The sequence below is a fragment of the Humulus lupulus genome, chromosome 2, assembly GCF_963169125.1.
Source record: "Humulus lupulus chromosome 2, drHumLupu1.1, whole genome shotgun sequence".
Taxonomy (NCBI): domain Eukaryota; kingdom Viridiplantae; phylum Streptophyta; class Magnoliopsida; order Rosales; family Cannabaceae; genus Humulus; species Humulus lupulus.
Window position 1 is genome coordinate 31,124,550 of NC_084794.1, and position 19,909 is coordinate 31,144,458.

A 19,909-nucleotide genomic window follows, 5' to 3' on the forward strand; every position below is an offset into this window, starting at 1 on the left:
TGAATGAAATAAAAAAAATCCTAAACTAAGAAAGCTTTTGCAAAGTCAATTACCAATCCTCACGTGGATTGAGATATACTTGATCAATTTATGCCCATTAAATATAAAGTTAACTTTTAATCTATATGCTATCAAGCATTAAAAGTGGTTTTGAATATTATGGTTAAGGAGCCTTCTTTGTCTAAAGAAACACTCTAAAACAAAAAGGGATTATATAAGCTCGATGCAAAATTTCACCTCCTTCCTTATTTCTATGTGAGTAGTTGTATAATGGCTATTGTTAGCTGGAATGTAAGGAGGATTGAATGGAGAAGAAGCTCTACGACAGACTAAGTTCCTTGTTAAATATCATAAACCGATATTACTCTTCTTGATGGAAACAAAACTCTCACAAGGAAAGGTAGATTCAATTTGCAAACATCTATCCTTTGAGAAATGGTTTGAAGTCCCAATAAATGGATTAAGTGGGGGGACTTATGCTTCTATGGAAAGTAGATGTTGCTTCTATCAAATCACATTAGTTGTTTCTTTAGCTTTGACAATCAGTCAATGCCTTGGCATTTTTTTGGTTTCTATGGAGATCCCAAGACATAAAATAGACATCATACTTGGGATTTATTGCAACATTTGAGGATAGTAGCTAGTGGAGCTTGGCTTGTTATGGGAGATTTTTATGAAATTCTAAGTCAAAATGACAAAGTAGGCTGGAACGATAGAAGTGACTCACAAATCGAAGCTTTTCGTTGTACTTTAGATGTGTGTGCATTACAACCGTTAAATTATAAAGGCGAACATTTCACCTGGATCAAAAATACTTCTGTTGGTTTCATCAAAGAGAGTTTGGACTGGGCAATGGCCAATGAGGAGTGGGTTGAGCAGTTCCAAAATAATTCAATTAATGCATCTATAATTCTATCATTTGAACCATAGAGCCCTCAGCTTATCTCTTCAAGACAATCTAGGTTCTTTTCTCATTACTAGTAGAAAATGATCTCGCTTCAGATTTGAAAATATGTGGATTCATGATGTTGAGTGCAAAGATATTATTAAAAATAGTTGGAACTCAACATCTCCATCTTCTCTAAATTCAACCATCAATAATATACAACTTTGTACCACAAATCTCTCATCTTAGCACCAATCTAAATTTGGCACTTTGTCGAGAGACATTAAAGAGACTCTCCAACAAAATTTACATTGTAACGCCCTGGTTACTCTAAAACCGTTACTATGGACTTTAAACAGTGCTTAACTCGCTAAACGAGTCATTTGGTTATAAACGTTCATCTAGATGTTATTAATAGGCTAAGGTGAAAAATCTTGATCAAAATGAATGGATATATTTTATTTAAAACATTAAGATGTACATGGGCCCATAAAAGTGTTTACAAAGTTATTTACAATCCAAAATGGTCATTACAGTATAAAAATTATAACCTGCCGACCTAAGCGGCAAAAATAGGGTTAACCCCTAGTTCCTCTGAGAAACACCTTGGCCGTGGTGGTCAAGCGGCCGCATATGTACACATCGCCACCTAAGCTCTCCACTCAAGGATGGGTGAGCTTTTCTTTCCCTTTAACTACACCACATAGCACCCGTGAGCCAAGGATCAGTAAAAAAACCTATTACTGCATGTATGTAATATCAATAAATGATTCAGGTAATCATTCTGGGGCTTGCAACCCTAATCAGATTGGTGACTAATGAGTCACACTCTGGGGCTCCGCACCCTAATCAGATAGGTGACTAATGAGTCACACTCTGGGGCTCCGCAGCCTAATCAGATAGGTGACTAATGAGTCACACTCTAGGGCTCCGCACCCTAATCAGATAAGTGACTAATGAGTTACACTCTGGGGCTCTGCACCCTAAGCCATGTGACATTTCAGTCACCTAAGCCCTTTGGCCCTAACTCTAAGTAACTAGCCTTTAGACTAAACAAGCGCTTTTAGTTTTCTTCAACCTTGGGGTCGGTGAAGCATTTAATGCTGATGTTGATTAGATCTAATCATTTCGGCCTGTGTTAAACACATTAATGCTGCTTTTGACTCTTAAGCCAATACCATATGACCAGTGCTTAGTACCCCTGCTGATCTTGACTGATAAGTCACAACTTCACGACAAATACTAACACCATTAATGTTCCCTGACTAATAAGTCAGTGCCACACACAGATAAGCAAAGTTTCTATGCATTTACAATGCATTCAATGTCCATATGTAGAGCACTCAACATGCCTCATCAATAACCATGCATGTCACATACTGGGTGCAGTTTTCTTACCTCTGGTTCAAGCATGAAATAATAAAAGAACGACCCTTGAGAATGATCAGTCCTTAAGTCCCTTGGCGGTCACCTAGTCATAACCAAATATGAAATCCCATTAATAAAAATGAATAATAAAAGGTTCATGGTCTAAACCCCATTCCCAGGGCCTCGAATCGTACTAATACTGTTAGTAGATTCGATCTCGAACCTTAGGAAAAGAAAATCCACCCTTAAACCCTCAAAAAACCCATACTGGCACAGAAGGGAGGGGCGGGCCGCGACTTGAACTAGTGGGTCGCGGCACGCCCCCAAGAAAGAGAGCCTCTGTCTGGGGTACCAGGGGCGGCTCTGGAATGGGTTCAAGTCGTGACTTGCATGAACTCGATCGCGACTTGACCCTGCGAACCCAGCTTCCATGCCTTTCTCTCAATTTAAACTCATCCCAAACCTTCATCAAATAAATCCCAAAATCACAACTACAAGAAAAAAAAATGCTTTTAATAACACCAAAAATGTGTTATCAAAACATACCATAACACTTTTTAATGTGTTAAGACCGACTATGTTATCGTAGGTCAGAGTACTTTACATAACACTTTATCATTGTTATACAGACGTGTTATTATAATGTCAACGATAACACACTTTCTGTGTTATTTTAATAAATAGATAAGTGTTTAATTATATTATTTATAGTCGATTATATAACACATTTCAATACTTATAAATTTGTGTTATACTACACTTTAGTATAACACATTATTTGTGTTATATAATGAAGTTTGCATAACAAAATTCTTTACATAAAAAGTGTTATTGTAATAGATATTATAACACAATTTTTGTATTATTTTAATATTTAGATAAGTTTAAATTCTCATTATATATTCATTTATATAACACTAATTTATTCTATTATATTTTAATTTTTTATATATAATTAAAATTAGCTTTCTAATATATACTAGCATCATCAAATGAACTTGATTTTCAAATAACAAAAAGTAAAAACATTCAACATTGTATTAACAATCCACAAATTAGTTTAAACATTCAACACTGTCATCAACAACAAAATGTTCTTTAAGTATTCAAGTAGTCTTAAATATTCAACATATTGAAAAATTACTACTTTCAGCACAAAATATTCTATAGCTGCCCAACACAAAGCCTTCAAAATTAAGTATACTTTTCTCCTGCAATAGCAGATAAAAGGTAAGGTATATGCTTAAAAAAATTAAATAATATGAATCAAATAATAAAACTATATACAATATAAGACCTAAGCAATCAATACTAGGTGAACATATTTCAAAATTCAAAATACTATTATCACACAATGAATAAATACATATTACAGTAAACAAACATTAACATTTTCAGGTTAAAGGGGCCTCAATTTCACCCTAAAGACATCTCTGGTTCAGGTGCTTAATTACTGAGACAACATGTTAAAAGTTTGGGAGATTTGAGTTACAAAAGCATTTAGAATGATACTATTATTTCTAGGGTAGATCCATCAAATATCATATCTCATTTAAAGGAGAGGTGTAATAGAATATGGAACTCAGATAGGTACTAAACTCTGACCTTAAGTTATTTGGTCACTAACAAGTAATTACAAAACAGGGATACATATTCGCAGTCAATTACGTTGATATAGTATAGTGTAGTGTTTACAAATGTACAGAAATTACTGTAGAATCCTCAACCCAATGCAAAGAAATAAAGAAACTTACACACATTTTGCTGGCCAAGTTCCTTCAGATAGGGATGATAAAAGGTGAATAAGTTCCACAGTCCTAAAGGGAAATTCACCTTCTAGGCTACAAAGAAGACACCGAATAGGACCATCAACAAAACTTTCTCTGTCCCAAAACTGACTGCAAAGTGATTCCTGAAAAATTTAAAGCAATAAATCCAATCAAAAAACTACGAAGGAAAAGAAAAATGTCAACTTTAATAGAACCACCAATGAAAAATCAACAAAATAATCAATAAATGACCCTGAAAGATAATCATTATGCAGCCAAACTTCTCCCCGATAAACTTTGCAAAGAATATCCAATATCAAATTAAGGGTACTGTCTTCCAGCTGCAACATATACAAAACATAAAATATTAATATAAATAAAATAAACAACTTGAGGTCATTCAAGATACTTAATCTAATTACCTAAATATTGATCTCATAAGATACAATAAATGCAGAAATAAAAGTTCACAATACACTTCGATAACCAGCAACAGGACCCTAAGGAAACAAACAAATTGAAAAAACATTACGGACTTGAAACTAATATTAAACTAAGATACAAGTTTGAACCTTGTCTTTTTAAAGTATAGGAGATAAATGAAGCTAGAATAGTTTAATTCTTTGATACAATATTATGAAAGAAAATGAAATTGTATTGAAAACTAAAACTAAAACTAATTGTTGGTCCAAATTTATGGTGGACACTTGGCCCAAATTATCTTGGGCCACTAGCCTAACTCAAGCACAAAATTTGAGAATATTAAATTTAAGAAACAAGCCATAAAATGAAACGCAAAAGCTAAAAATCAAGTATTTAAGCATGATGAATATAGTGTTTACAGCAAGAGAATTCAGGGAAAAGCTACTTAAATATTTTATCTCATGAATCTTGATTATTTTTGCTACGGAGGAGTGACTAGCATGGATAGAAAGAATAAAAACGAACCCTTCCAGTGGATTTGGCTGGGGAGGGTGGTGTGCCAAGCAAATCAGTCATGAGATCCAATTGGTGTATCACATTTTCCCAATGAAATAGTGGTTTTCCTGTAAGCATTTCAGGAAATACATCCTATGCTCCAAATATCTATTGCAAGAGTGTACTGAAGACAAAAAGTAGAGGTCTTAGACTCTTAGTATTAGAAAAAAGTACTAAGCAACCATACACTTGATATGATATAGAGTAAGAAGGTAACATAAAAATTAACATTGGCCAATCCCCTCAAAGATATTGGAAAATACTTAAAAGCATTGCTACTTGTTAATTGCCAATCAAAAACAATGTCCGCAACTATTCTTTTACTAGAAATAAGTATGAGAGTACATAATAGGTAGACTGAGCCATTGTCAATTTGTCATATAAATAAAATGAAGAGCAATAGATCAATGGTGCTGAGAGAAACATGTATTTTGGTGATTCAAGCTTATAGACAAAATAATGATGGCCACATACCAGTAGTATATACAGTAGAAGAAGCCAATACAACATGCCAACTCATATATACATATATTGCAAGGGAACAATGCTTGAAAAAAATATATTGGAGTATACTGTGGAATCAGTAATAGAAGAAATTGAAGAAACAACATCAAAGAAGAACTTCGAAAGATCATCAGAAAATCAACAAAAAAATGTAATACTTTATGCATATGTCATCAGCCAATCAATAAAAATTGAAAATAAAATCACAAAGATCAATCCCAGCTTACTTTGGAGAAAAATTGACCCACAGAGTTCTGGAGCACGACACCATCGAGTGGAAACATAGTCCTTAAAAAAAATTAAATTTTCAATAAGAAATGCAGTTTAACAGACTGCTGTTCAGATATTGGAACTAAATAAATTGACCATTATTTGAAAAACGGTGCAGTTTTTCAAATAAAAATCTAATTAGGGGAAAGAAATCCAACTTGAACTTCTCCTCTCCAAGTGTACTTTCTTTCACAATTTCAAAGATTAATATCAAGCTCTCTCTTGAAACTTGCCCTTTTGCAAATAGAATTTACAGTGGTTTATAGGAATGAAGCCATTGAAAAATGAAAAGCAAAACTTATTCAGTAACAACCAAATGTACTTTTCCTTGCATACTTTTTTATGATTAATATCAGGCTTTTTATTCCTCTTAGATTAGAAGGACACAATAAAAAAAGGAAACTCACTTTGGACAATTCCAATCACATTTCTTCATTTCAATATCACTTCCTCCAGAAATAGGTGGATCCCACGAGTGGAGTCCAATTCTTCTGTGCAAGTGTGGTGATATCTCATAGGTGACAAAAGTGCATCAGAAATCAAAACATGACAAAGAAATAGCAACACCAGTCAAATGAAGAAAGGGTCCAATACAAAAAAATCACTTGCTTTGCGGAGGTTTTCTTAAAACACGGATCCTAAGCACATTTAAGTCTAATATCTTATCTTCCATCCAGCCCTAGAGAAATATGCAATGGTATACAAATATTTTCTGCTAGAGAGATTTATGAATTGAAGTGGGTATTGATGAATTTTACAGATTATATAAACACAATAAGAGATGGTAACAAAGTTAACTTACGAGCCAAGCAGCTAAAATGAGAATCAAAACTCAGTTATCATCCATACAGCAGATTTCTACAAAATTGTTAACAGAACTTGACAACATGCCATTTGAAATTGCTGGCTTTCTTTAAAACCATGGGGGCAGAGACTTATATGGTGAATGTAAATCCTCCACTTAGTCCAAAAGAGAAGAAACAAATATAAATTTAAATTTGACAACCCCTTGAGTTCAGAAAAAAGTTACAGAACAACTAAAATGAGAATCAAAACCTCGAATTTGCTGATTCACCTAATGGTTTAGTTAGCTCCAACATGTACTTCCCACAGATTTAAAATTCTCATAGTCATGTCATCCCAGAAGTAGACAAACAATCAAAATTTCATGTAAAATAAAGCACAAAATGCTAAATGCTTGCAGAATTACAGCTTACATGAAACTTACTGTTACACTTCCATGTACGTTAAATAAAACTTGGCAGGAATATCATGTTTAAATTGCTAGGATAAGAAATAGCACTCACAGACAATATCTTGTTTCGTGTTCCATCCAGCTGCATAAAATATGCCTCAAGCAACATCTCCAGATCTTCAACATCATTATCATCCAAGTGGTTGCTCACCAAACTCCCACTTCTCCTAGAACTAATCCGAGGAAGATGAGTAGAAATGGTGTTGATGCTATTTGAACCAGAACCTCCCAACAAAGCTTCAGATTGTTGATTCTGGATCCACTTCCTTGTTAAGTACAAATGTGCCATATCTTCATTGTCATCCAAAAGATGTTCGATTTCATCCCTCACCTGCCATTATACATAAATGTACTTGTCATAAATATGTAAAATATTGTATTGGCATAGAGGAACAACTAAAACCATTTGAGAGACTCATTTTTGTCATAATTGTTGTTTTTAAAATTAAACCATATCAATTTTCTGTATTGTCTTGCTGTGTTCAGATGACATTTGTTTTTAAGATAACAACTCTAGTTTTCCTCTTCCAAAATGATGGAATTGATGACAACATCACTAGTTGCAGATATTTGAGGATGAGAAAGACACACACAGAGAAACAGAAAGAGAGAGAAGGATGGGAAAAAGCTTTGTAACTGTCCTATGTTCTGACAACAGAACTGGATGGCATGATGGTGGCTATTCATATAAACCTACTAGTGATCCATTTTTTACCAGTGTTATATCTAATCCCAGGTCAAAACAGTCAAGGCTGGCTGATGATATATAGCTTAGCTTCCAAGCTTTATGACATCGCTAACATCTTTAAATAAGCTGATCTTGGCTTTACCTAAATGTAAACCTGTAATCTTTGTCAACCCCTGCAATAATAATGTTGTAAGATAAGATAATTAGTCAAGATCATATGCATTATTAATCTATATCATTATAAAAAATGACACAATGTGGTACACAACTTTTAAAGAGAAAAAATGACTGATACATTAAAAAAATCAGTACTCCATTAAGGATAAATAAATTGGCTGACTAAATTGCTAGCTAGAGTTTTCAAAATGAAATAATAAAACTAGAAGTATAAAAAAATTATCCATTAAGTCAATAAAATTTGTTACATTTTTTTTCTTCAGTATTTTGGCTTAATAGTAATTAAGAGTAAGACAATTTCTATCCAAGTTGATATAACAACTTGATCTCAAGATTATGCTAAAGATGCTTGAGATACTCCCTATAGCTCTAATGTATAGACATTTATATGGTGAGGATGGTTGTGACAGGCATGTGTCAGACAATTCAAATGCCTCAAAGTTGAGTTCAATAAAGAGTTCTCCTTTCACGCATCTAATTGATTCGTCATTCTTGCCCAATCCATTACAAAATTACCAAAACCAATACAAACAAACCATTCCAAAACATATATATAATAGAAAAAAAGCTACTGGACCAGAGTAACAAGGGATATCTCCAGAAGTAACATAAATAAAATGGAAAGAATTAAAAAAAAAACACAAACAAACAAACACATACATGCTATGCCAGGGAAGTGTTTGTGACCAACTAAGACCAGAAACTTAATATAGGTGTTGCGGTAAACAAGTCAGACAATTCAAATGCCTCAAATGTTTTGAGTTCATGAAAGGAGTTTTTGTTCTCCTTTTCACACATCTAATTGAATCATCATTCTTGCCAATTCCAAACACAACAAATCGAAATTAATAAATCACTTGAAAAAAATCTAAAATATAGGTAGGAAAATGTTAGCATTTCAAAATAAAAGGCATTCCACCAGAGCAACTATAAAGACCTAAAATCCCATTAGCCAAAACTTAGAAAGGACACACTAAAAAATAAGCTAGTGTATTACTGCGACATACAAAAAATAATCATTTAATTATTAGCAACCAAGAAAGCATAAACCACATAAATATATATATATATATATTATGACACAATCAACAGTAATACACAATCACAAAATACTAAGGAGAAGAACTCTTCACACAATATTAAAAAATACTAAGAATGCTAAGTACATACATCATTAGTGGTTGAAGCAAAAACAATTAAAACCTGACTTGCAGTAAATATATATAGCTACTTTCAATGACCAAAAAACTTGATACAATCTTTTGATTAGTCTTCAATAATTTTTCACATAGTATATTCATAACAATTCAAAGATAGGAAGCATGATTTATACATAAAGGTATTTTTTTAATTGGGATATTACTACAAACAATTAAAAAAAATCCAAAGGCATTAAAAAATGACTTAATAACTTATAGTTCAAATAACCATCTACTCCATAATGTTTCAAGCTATTATATCATTATCTCAAGAATATGTTGGTATTTAAGCAACATCTTTTTTTTTCAATTTTTTAACAATACTTGTGCTTGTTGACTTTTCTTTCCAGTCTAATATTTAATAACACATCTCCAAACGCATCACCAAATCTCTTTTTTAGAAGCAAACTTGAAACCAACACAACTTAATCAACAAGAACATGATCTTTACCTTGCATAGTCCAATACTTCAAGAAGTACTCCTCCACTTCAAGTTTCAAACTGTAAATTGAAGTACTCAAGTCCATATGTAATCCTCAAAGCTATTAAAAATAAATCAAGAGTTTGATACATTACCTTGGCTTTGATTTTGATACATTTCTAGTCAATCGTTCTCTCCCTTTACTTTATTACTTTCTTTCTTCTCTTGCTTGGTGACACTTTTTTCCCTCTCCACTCACTTTTCAACTTCAGCTTCTCCACTCACTTTTCTTAATCGTGCACCTCTATAATTTAGTAGAGACATCTATTAAATAATAACAATTATATAAATATTCTACAGAAATACCTTAGCATACTCCAATGAATAGACATGTCTAAAACCCATCCCTTATAATTACAATAGCCAAATAGCAGAGCATCAAACAATCCCTCAATTAAGTAGAGAATTTAATACCATATGACCATTTTAACGGATCCAACAATAACTATTGTACTTTCTCATAGGATTGATTTCTTTTATTTGAAATTTCTGAATATGTTTGAATGGGCTTAACCCAAACACAAGATGGAAAACAAGGTAAAAAACAAAAATTAGATCATAAAAAACATATATGCATAGAATATATATATATGACAAAGTATATGCATATTAGAAATATTAAATAACCTATCATTTATATAATAAATAACACAAATCCATTGAGTATTTTATTATTTAGACATTCTTTCAAACATCTAGATTGCATAAAAAATAATAGTATGTTTAAACAATCATTTTTTGAAAAACTAAACACACAGAAGTTTTATCCACTTACAATAAAAAAAAACAAAACAATGAAAGACCACCTCTCACAAGAGAAAGACCTAACATACATGTGGAAAAAGAAAAGAATTATAATGCTCAATATAATCTTGTCCCTTGCTTCTATATTGATTTATTTGAGTGGATTAAAAATAAAAAGCAAAGTATTTTCTTTAATAATCATTACCTGGCCTTACTTTTAACCAACTTCTTTGATTTCTTTATGTGATTTAATTACAGCATCGCCATAGTCAATGGCATTTTTTGCTCTATCCATTATGACAGCTAAGTATTCTGCAACATCACATCATAGCAAGTGATTGATCATTCAAGAATTCAAGATGGATTGAGCATAAGCATCCTTGTACATAATTAACTATCAAACCCAACTTTATATTCTTTGTAACATCAATTATAGCAGATAAAAAGAAAAAGATTAGAGCAATCAAATGGAGAAGTAAGAAGTTGAATCCTCATAATAAATATAAATCATATATATCTTAAACTTTTCTGTTACATCAAAAGACCACTATGTATTATATAACACTCAAAAGAATAAAACAAATATAGAATAGAACCATGAAAAAAATACAAACGTTTTCTTTTTCCGCCATTAAAGTAAATCACATATGAAAATAAAATGCTCATTATTAGAAATATATTTGTGAAAATTTGTAAATTAGAAAACATTAATTATTTATTAATCTTTGTAGCATTTTATCTCATATCAATGCACAAATCTTATGATTTTTAGAGGGACAAACAAAAAAAGATTGAGTGTTGTAAATACCATACATATAAGTTTCTGATTCTTAAAGCAAATGAAGTAACTATATCTCAATCATTCATCCAACTATGAAACAAAAAATAATAAGAAAATGAATACCACTTTTTAGTTGATTAAAACATACATATTTATTCTTATCAAATAAAGCTAATATATAAAAAAAATAAAGATATTGAGATTTAATTGTAAAATTAACCAAAACAAGCTCTCTAAAATAAAACAACAGAAGAAAGAATACTGATTTCTCTCTTTTTCTTTCTCCCTATCTCTCTGTCACTCTAATTTATATGAGTTTATAAGTTTTAGATATTAAATAAAAGCAAGCAAGAAAAAGTTGAGTATATATATATTCATAAAAATTCTACCATCTCACCACTAGAGATGTTTTAATTAATCCAAAGCCACAGCTGCATGCCTAGTACTCATCAGAAAGCACTACTGCCTACTGTTGTGTTTCATTGGTGCTTAGAAGGGATATTACACGTGAATATGTGTGTTTCATGAATTTTCAAGCAACAGGAGAGAAATTTCTCACAATGGGGTAATGATACACTATCCACAGACTACCTTGTGTCTGGTGATCACAGAAATTAGCAAAGCCATCCATCTCCCGTGACCTTGAATTAGTGCAGTCTTAAAATCAAGTCACATGTTATAGCTGACACATACTATGAATAACAACATCCAATGAGTTCATGTCATCGAAAACTCAGCACCCTTTATGATTCCATGGAGTTCTTCCTTTGGATTTTGATTTTGACAAAAAACTAAGAGTAGTTGGTTTCAAAATTCTCTTTCAGTGCGTTATCAACTTTTGACTACCTACCTATGTTGAAGGAGTAGTGGTTGTCCAAAAAATAATGTTGCCACACTACTTCTGTATGCAAGGCTATTAGGGCATACTTGGATGGATCCCGATGCTCAATTACAGGACATTCAAACCCGAGTTAGCTGGATACCAAGTAAGCTAATGATCCTATTTGAACCACTTCCATTGACTATTTCATAACAAACTTCTTCTCAACTTCACTAACAATCACTTTCAAGCGATCATTCAGATTCTAAATGATATTCTTTGTAATCTTTTTCTGATTCCTAGTGCTTTTGAGCCAGGCAATTCCAAAATGTACTTTTAGCTGACATTGCTTTGATTTTGAAGGAAAATCCTCTACTTGGTATCTTATGTGAAGTTGTGAAAATAAAATATCACTAATCAGCATTCAAAAAGATTTCACATTGAGTACAAGAGTTATCTAGATCATAGCCAACTGACAAAAAAGAAAAGAGAGTTGCGAAATGGGAAATTTAAACAAGAATTGAGAAGAAAACGTTACAGTGTCATACATTGAAATAGTCACCAAGAGGAACTCCATGGAGAGTCATGACCTCTTCAATAATCCATCCATTTCTATCAGAAAGGGGGCTTCTTTGTCGAGTACTTCTTGTCTCTCCTCTGTAACGAGAAATACGCTTGTCAAATTTAAAATAAGTTTGCCTTTCATAGACATCACCTTTCTCTGATTCCCATGGAGTGTGGGAATAGTTTTGACAACCAGCTTTCTCCATAACTTTACGGTCCAACTCACCACCCTCAAACAACTTCATATAGAAGCTAGTCTGAATCAACCAACACAAGAAATGCATGTTAGGAGAAGAATTGCACCTCAAGAAGATATAATAAATAAATAATTTAATTAGAGAGATTCATATTTTACCAAAATTTCAAGAAGAAAGAAGAGGGGGCTCGGACCCCTCTGCAAGACCGAGCCACCTATGATCTCTCTGCGAGACCGAGCCACCCACGACCCTAAGCCCGTCATTTTCACAAGACCCACGAGCCCTTATTATTTGCGCCGTTTGCCGATGATAAGGAAGGTCAATTTTTCAAATTAGGGGAGAGAAGAAACAAAGGTTGTGATGGAGATAGAGGTGGAGTTGTGCGATGGAGCCCCTGTCAAAGTGATTTGGGCGGAGAGAAAGGAATGAGGTGAGAGAAAGAAAAATTGGATTTGGGCAAAAAGTTAACACATTTTTTCATTTGGCGCTTAATTTTTTTTTTGTCCCGCGCGTATAATCTAATTTTACCTCTTTCAAATCTTACTTATTATAATACTTTTTTAAAAAACTTATATTCATGTGTTATGGAAATAGAGATTTGTTGTAGTACCAAGCATTATCACAACATTACCAGCATTCAACCTACAAAACCTAAGCTTTGAAACACTTTAAACCTCACCAAATACCCAATTCTACAATAAAAATTTCAAAGCTTAAACATAACCTTAAAACAGAGCAAAAATCCTAAACTTTAGCTGAAAACCTTACCTTAAATACCGAATTGAATCCCCTTTAGCTGCTAATCACATACCTAAACCCTCAAGTCTTGATTCCCAAGCTTTAATCCTTAAGTTTGCTCAAAAAATCACAATCCGAGGGAGAGAGAAACAGATGGAGAGAGAGAACTCTATTTTGTTGCCTAAAACTCTACAACCTTCTAAGTTTAAAACATATCCCATGTTCAAAAGACCAAAATACACCTAAGCCCAATTAAAACATATACAGCCACCCAAGGGCAAAATAGTCATTTCCCGTCTAACCCATTAATCATAATTAACGTCCTCCAATTCCCATTATTCCCAATATTCTCAAATAATAATTAAATCATATCCCATTACCCATTTATTCCCGGTAATATACTAAGCATAAAATTACCCCCAGACTTACCCCGAGCTTGGAAATTAATCCCGTTATGACCAAACTGCTAATCTTGTAACCTAAGATTGTCTCATGCCGAATATCTCAAACATATCCACATAATAATGTGGTCTCATCCATAAATCACAAACATGCACATGCACATAAATATACATATATGCTCTTAACAAATCAAAATTACGAAAATGCCCTTCTAACAAGAAGTGGGCCCACATGCCTACAATTATCATCATATCATCATATAATTCACATAATCATGCACTTAATTACATAATTTCATAATAAATCAATTATGGCCCTTCTGCCCCCCTAATCCAGGCATTAAGTCACATTAGGGAATTCGGGGACCAGAATACAAAAATTTTCCACCAGAAGGCAAAATCTATAATAACCAAGGTTGTTTTTTTCTTATAAGCTCCTTAATTATGACATTAGGTTAATTTTTATTAGTTTATAATTATTAGGGCTGTGCAAAAATTTTTGCAACCCGCCCAACCAGAATAACCCGCCAAAACCAACCCGAAAAAACCGACAAAAAATGCAACCCGAAAAACCAGACCTTTATTTCAAACTGTCCAATTATTATACTGGGCGGGTTGAAATTTTTGGCAACCCGCCCAATTAAGGATTTGTCTACTTTTTTTAATTTTATATTTATTTAATTATTAATTATACATATATTAAACTAAATTCAAATTAACTTTTTTTTAATAAAAAAAACCCTATATTTTAAAGTAATAATTATTTTAGTTACAAATACAAACTAAAAATAGAGAAAATAATAAAAAAATTAGTGAAAAAAGATTTTTTTTAGAAAAAAAAAAGTTTCAGCGATTTGGGAGGGTTAACTTGCCCAAACCGATGGTCGGGTTGAACTTTAATTTTTTTTAATTGGATGGGATACAGATTGAAAAGTACCAACCCGATTATAAGTTTGGGTTTGTCAAAAATCCACCCATCCCGCCCAAACTGACCAATGAACCCTCCTAATAATTATAATTATGACTTGGGTGGTGGAATTTAAAAAGATTGCTTTAAGTTTAAATTATTTATTTTAAGGAATGATCTTATGACTTAGAAATAATTATAATTTAGATAAATTATAATTATTATAGCTAGTAATTTATGGGATTTTTATCATATGATTAAATTAGAGTATATTTTAAAGATTTTATTAAGATTAATGTACACAAGTTTTATGGTAGCTTAAGAAGTATACACGTGACATAAAAATAAGTCACAAAATTCAAATTTTAAAGTGTATAGCTGAAATTCCCTATAGTTTATTAGGTGGGATTTTTGTGAATTAATTTAATTAAGTATTAGAGCTAAATTGAATAACCAAATGAAGTCTTACTTAGTCTTGGGCGTGTAGCATAGAAATAGGTTAGATTTTTTACTCTTTTTGAATTTACATGATAGGTGTCACACTAATCTTGAACTAAGTGACTAAGTTGGTGATGGTTGAAACCATTTGAAAGCTTTTGAATTTGAATATGCTAGGTGTAGGCGTGGGAGACTCTTTGGGTAAGCTAGTTAGGATTTTGACTACTTATGGTTACAAGTGAGTATGTGTGGCATCAAGTGAGTATTTTTAGCACTTTGAATAGGTAGGAAGATGGGCTGCCCGAAACTACTATTAAGGAAGGAGTTTTCGAATTTTGAAAATTCTTTGAATTGAGTTGGAGAGAATCAAGGAAAGGAGTTGGGGCTAGAGCCTATAAATAGAGTCTTTCACCGATTCATTTTTCACACTCAAAACAAATATTTCAAGCCTCATTTTCGAAATCCATAGCTCCCAAAAGCTCTCATATTTTTGCCCCATAAACAAACCATAGTCGAACCACTATAGTCTTTATAGTGCTCGGGAATTCATTTCTTCTTCTATTTTTCTATTAAGCCTCAAACACTATTGTCCTTATAAACCCTATAGCCGAAACACTGAATCCTATCAAGAAAACATATAGTTGAAATCTACTCAAGTATTAAAGCTCTTGGTGTCGTTGTTGGAGATAGGCATTAGAGTGAAGGATCGGGATTTCATCTTTTGGTTCTACGGTGAATGTATGACTTTATAGGGTTTAGAATTTTTGAAGTATAGTTTTATTATAAGTCTCTAATTTAAATCTTTATGTCATATATAAGGTTTGGGCGAGATCTATTAGCACTAGCAATCTTTTATCTTCTATTTTTCCACACTCAAGGTAAGGAAAATTATGTAGTTTAGTTTATGACATATTAAGTGATTTGATGACCCTAACATTTCAGGTAAAAGAAAAAAAAATAAGTGTGGTTGGACCTAAGGTGTTCAGAAATGTATGATAGACCTAAGTTGATGTCTAGTAGGCATGGTTGCCAAACTTGTATGACAGATCTAAGTTGATGTCCTGTGCTTAATTTCCACCATTGTATAAGCACTTATCTTTTCTTATACTTTTCTTGTTATCATGACCTATGATTATGACCTATTTTATGACCTAGAATACATTACATTCTTGAATACATTATGATCTTGTATGATTAGAATAAATTAGCATTGTTATGAACTCATGTATGAACTTATGGTATATTTGTTATGACTATGTGGTTATATGATTGCTTGTTTGTATTTTCCGTACTGGGCTTAGAAGCTCACCCCTTATGACATTATTGTGCAGATAATTGAGGTTAGAATGACTGGTGGAGAGTAAACCTAAGAGCTAGGTGATGTATTCGTGGGGACCATATAGTTGAGGAATGATCAACGGGCCTATGACTTTATTTACAAATAATTTTCTTTTATTTTTTCTTTTTATTCAAATGTTGCTCATTTCATTATTGTTAAAATCCTTATTTTATTTTTGTAAAGACATGGGTTCCATTTGCTTTTTATGATTTTTCTTAAATAAATGACTAATATTTATGTTATGATCCAATGTTGTGTTCTTGATAATATTATGAGAAATAATGGCGTTACAAAAACAAGACACAACAACAATACAATCAAAGGTATAAATCTTATATGTACAAACCTTACCAAAAGCACCAATTTTATTTAGAAAGGAAATTATGAATTCAGCATAGGCAAGTCAATACGCTCAATTAAAAATTCTAAAAGGAACTAGGTTTGAATGGTTGTAGCTATTATGAAGTATAAAAATGGAGGAAAATAGTCATAATTCTATCTCGATAATGGTAATGTATAGATACATATGGCATCACATGGAACAAAATAGATTAAAGTATTTCAAATTTTTGCTAATTTAAATACAACATTACATTTTATATAAAGATCACATAGACTACTAGGAAATCCGTAAAAATTGAAATCAAAGTCAAGATTTGAGTTTTCCTTGTTTGATTGATGTCCTTTTATTAAGCATATTATCGAACATGATGATTCATTTTAGTTAAGTTCTTAAGGAAAATGTAGTGTGTGTATGGTAGGATATGAATTATTAGTGATATACTTATATGTTAACAATTAAAATATATAATAAAATGTTTTACTTTTCTATCTTCAAGATTATTTAATGAGAACAACATATGGTGCTCAAATGAATAGGACTAAAGTGATATTGTTTGGCGATTCTATGATAGCTTATTTACATCAACGTCCTATTCAATAGAAAAAATTGATGAATTGCTTACAGCAATCCAACTGATTGTAACAGATGAGATGAACCTATCCTTAGCAACTCCATTCTCACTTAAAGAAATTAAAGTGGTAGTGTTTTCTATGTCGACAGATAAAAGTCCAGGTCCGGATGGGATGAATTCTATGTTCTATCAAAAACATTGGGATTTTGTAGGCCCCCTCATTTCAAAAACTGTATTGGACTGCCTGGATGATAACGTCGATTTGGCACCAATAAATTCTACGTTGGAATACTCTAATTCCCAAGGTTAAGGAGCCAGCGCCAATGAGCCAATTTCAACCTATTAGTCCGTGTAATGTTCTCTACAAAATTATTTCAAAGGTTTTAATAAACAAACTGAAACCTTATTTACCAGCAATTATCCATGGAACACAAAGTGCATTTGTTCCAAACAGACTGATAACGGATAATGCATTGATAGCCTATGAGTGCTTGCATAGCTTAAGACTGGGAAAATATGTTATGCAACAATGAAAGTGGACATGAGTAAAGCCTATGTTAAGGTGGAATGGATATTCATAAAAATAATGCTTTTAAAAATGGGCTTCAAGCATTAATGGGTATGCAAGGTAATGAAATGTGTTTCTTCAGTTCACTATTCATTTCAAATAAATGGTCAAGCATATGGTGAATTTATTCCCTCAAGAGGCCTATGCCAAGGTGATCCAGGAGGATCTTTATCCATAATTAATTATATATATATATATTGTTGGGGTTTTATGCCCTAATTAAAACCTAATTTCTTTGTAATCTCATTTTATTATCAATAAAAGAATAGAAATCATTTTTTGACTTGGTCAATTACTTTGCTCACATGTTTTATTTTCATGATTATTTGTTTAATATAAACTTCTGTTAAATCCCGAGCATATATCTAATTGTATTTATAGTGACATAATCACAGTGAAATATAAATATGATTATGTGTTCAAACATAAGTTAGTCCTGAGATTATTCAGTGCACATGATTTACATTGACTTGCAAATCTACGATATGATCTTCTTACACATTGTAGTGTTATGTTCTTTCTAGAATATTAGCAAAGTAGATAAGATCAGATGTATTTGTTACATCAGTCTAGACCGATACTGACAGTAGATAGGATAAGTAAACATACCATTATTATCTATTCTAGTCATATCATATAGTTGATCATAGGTCAATTCAATCTCAATTCTGAGTGGTTAGTATTCTAACTGATTGTATTATTTGAGTTCTTTGACTTGTTCGTTACCAGCTTACCCTACGAACTAGCCCATACTTACATCTTGGGAACTCGATAGTATAATTGAGTGGGAGTGTTAATCATAGATATGAACATCTATAGCTTCTGATGAAGAAGTAAAATGATGGTTTCCTTTTAGTTTGGTTCGAGGTGCTAAATGATAGAGATCTCATTTCAGTAATTAATATTAGTTTACTAAAATATCATTTACAAGGAACTAAGTGTTTTAAGGATAAAATGCAATGAGAGGTAAAACAATATTTTTAGTCTCATCTCATTGTAGATCGTCTATAAAGGATTGAGTGACAATTATGGTTGTAACAATGGATAATTAATAACATATCTATATTGGTTATAGAGCCTTCTATGAATTCAAGAGTGCAATTCTGAGTCTTTAGTGGAGTCACGAGGAATTAATAAGTAAGTAAATTTATTTGTTAAATTTATGATAATTTATTGGAGCTTGATTTAATAGGCCCATGGTCCCCACTGTACCTTGGATAAAATAATCTAGATAGTCTCAATTAATTAATTTAATTATCAATTAGAATTATCAAAGTAGACTAGGTCAATTTTGGATAGTTTCACAGAGTTATACAATTTAAAGAAGAAAAGAGATTTTATGGCAAATTTATTAATTAAGAAAAATTGATGTCTAAGTTAATAAATAAGTTTAAACCAAGGTTCAAATTATAAATAATTAATTTTATAAAGGATTTAAATAATTATTTAATTAATTAATCAATAGAAAATAATACGGGCCGTGATTTTAAGTCCAACAGGCTTATAATTAAATGAGAAATTTCATGAGCCTAAAGCCCATGATAATTTCGACCTAACGGCTGATATTACATATTATTTTATTGATTTTTTAATTAAATAAATGACCTAATTAAGCCTATAAAAGGAATGCTAAGTGAGAGTTGAAAATAGATGATTGAGACGATTTGACAGATGAACAGAAGATCTATTCTTGATGCTCCAGATTTTAGATTCTCTCTACAGCAAAAAAGTCCTTTTCTAAGCCTCAAATTCTCTTCTCTTATTCTCTTTGTATCTATCTCAAGTTTTGAGAATTTCCCACTCTAGTCTAGGTGATTCTAAGGATACTTTGGAAGGCTATGAAGAAATTTGAAGATCGGTTCAGTTTCTTGGTGATACCATGCGATAGAAAGGATTCAAGGGTTACAGAAACTGAAGGAAGGA

At 32.1% G+C, this 19,909-nt stretch overlaps 1 non-coding gene and 1 pseudogene across 1 annotated transcript; both read right to left on the reverse strand.

Moving 5' to 3' along the window:
• Nucleotides 1-8,300: 8,300 nt before the first annotated feature.
• On the reverse strand, nucleotides 8,301-8,397 carry LOC133820345 (small nucleolar RNA Z266; annotated as a pseudogene).
• A 218-nt stretch (nucleotides 8,398-8,615) lies between these two features.
• LOC133820344 (small nucleolar RNA Z266) lies at nucleotides 8,616-8,720 on the reverse strand. The gene has a single exon (XR_009886759.1). It is a non-coding gene; the product is annotated as a small nucleolar RNA Z266 (small nucleolar RNA).
• Between the last annotated feature and the right edge of the window lie 11,189 nt (nucleotides 8,721-19,909).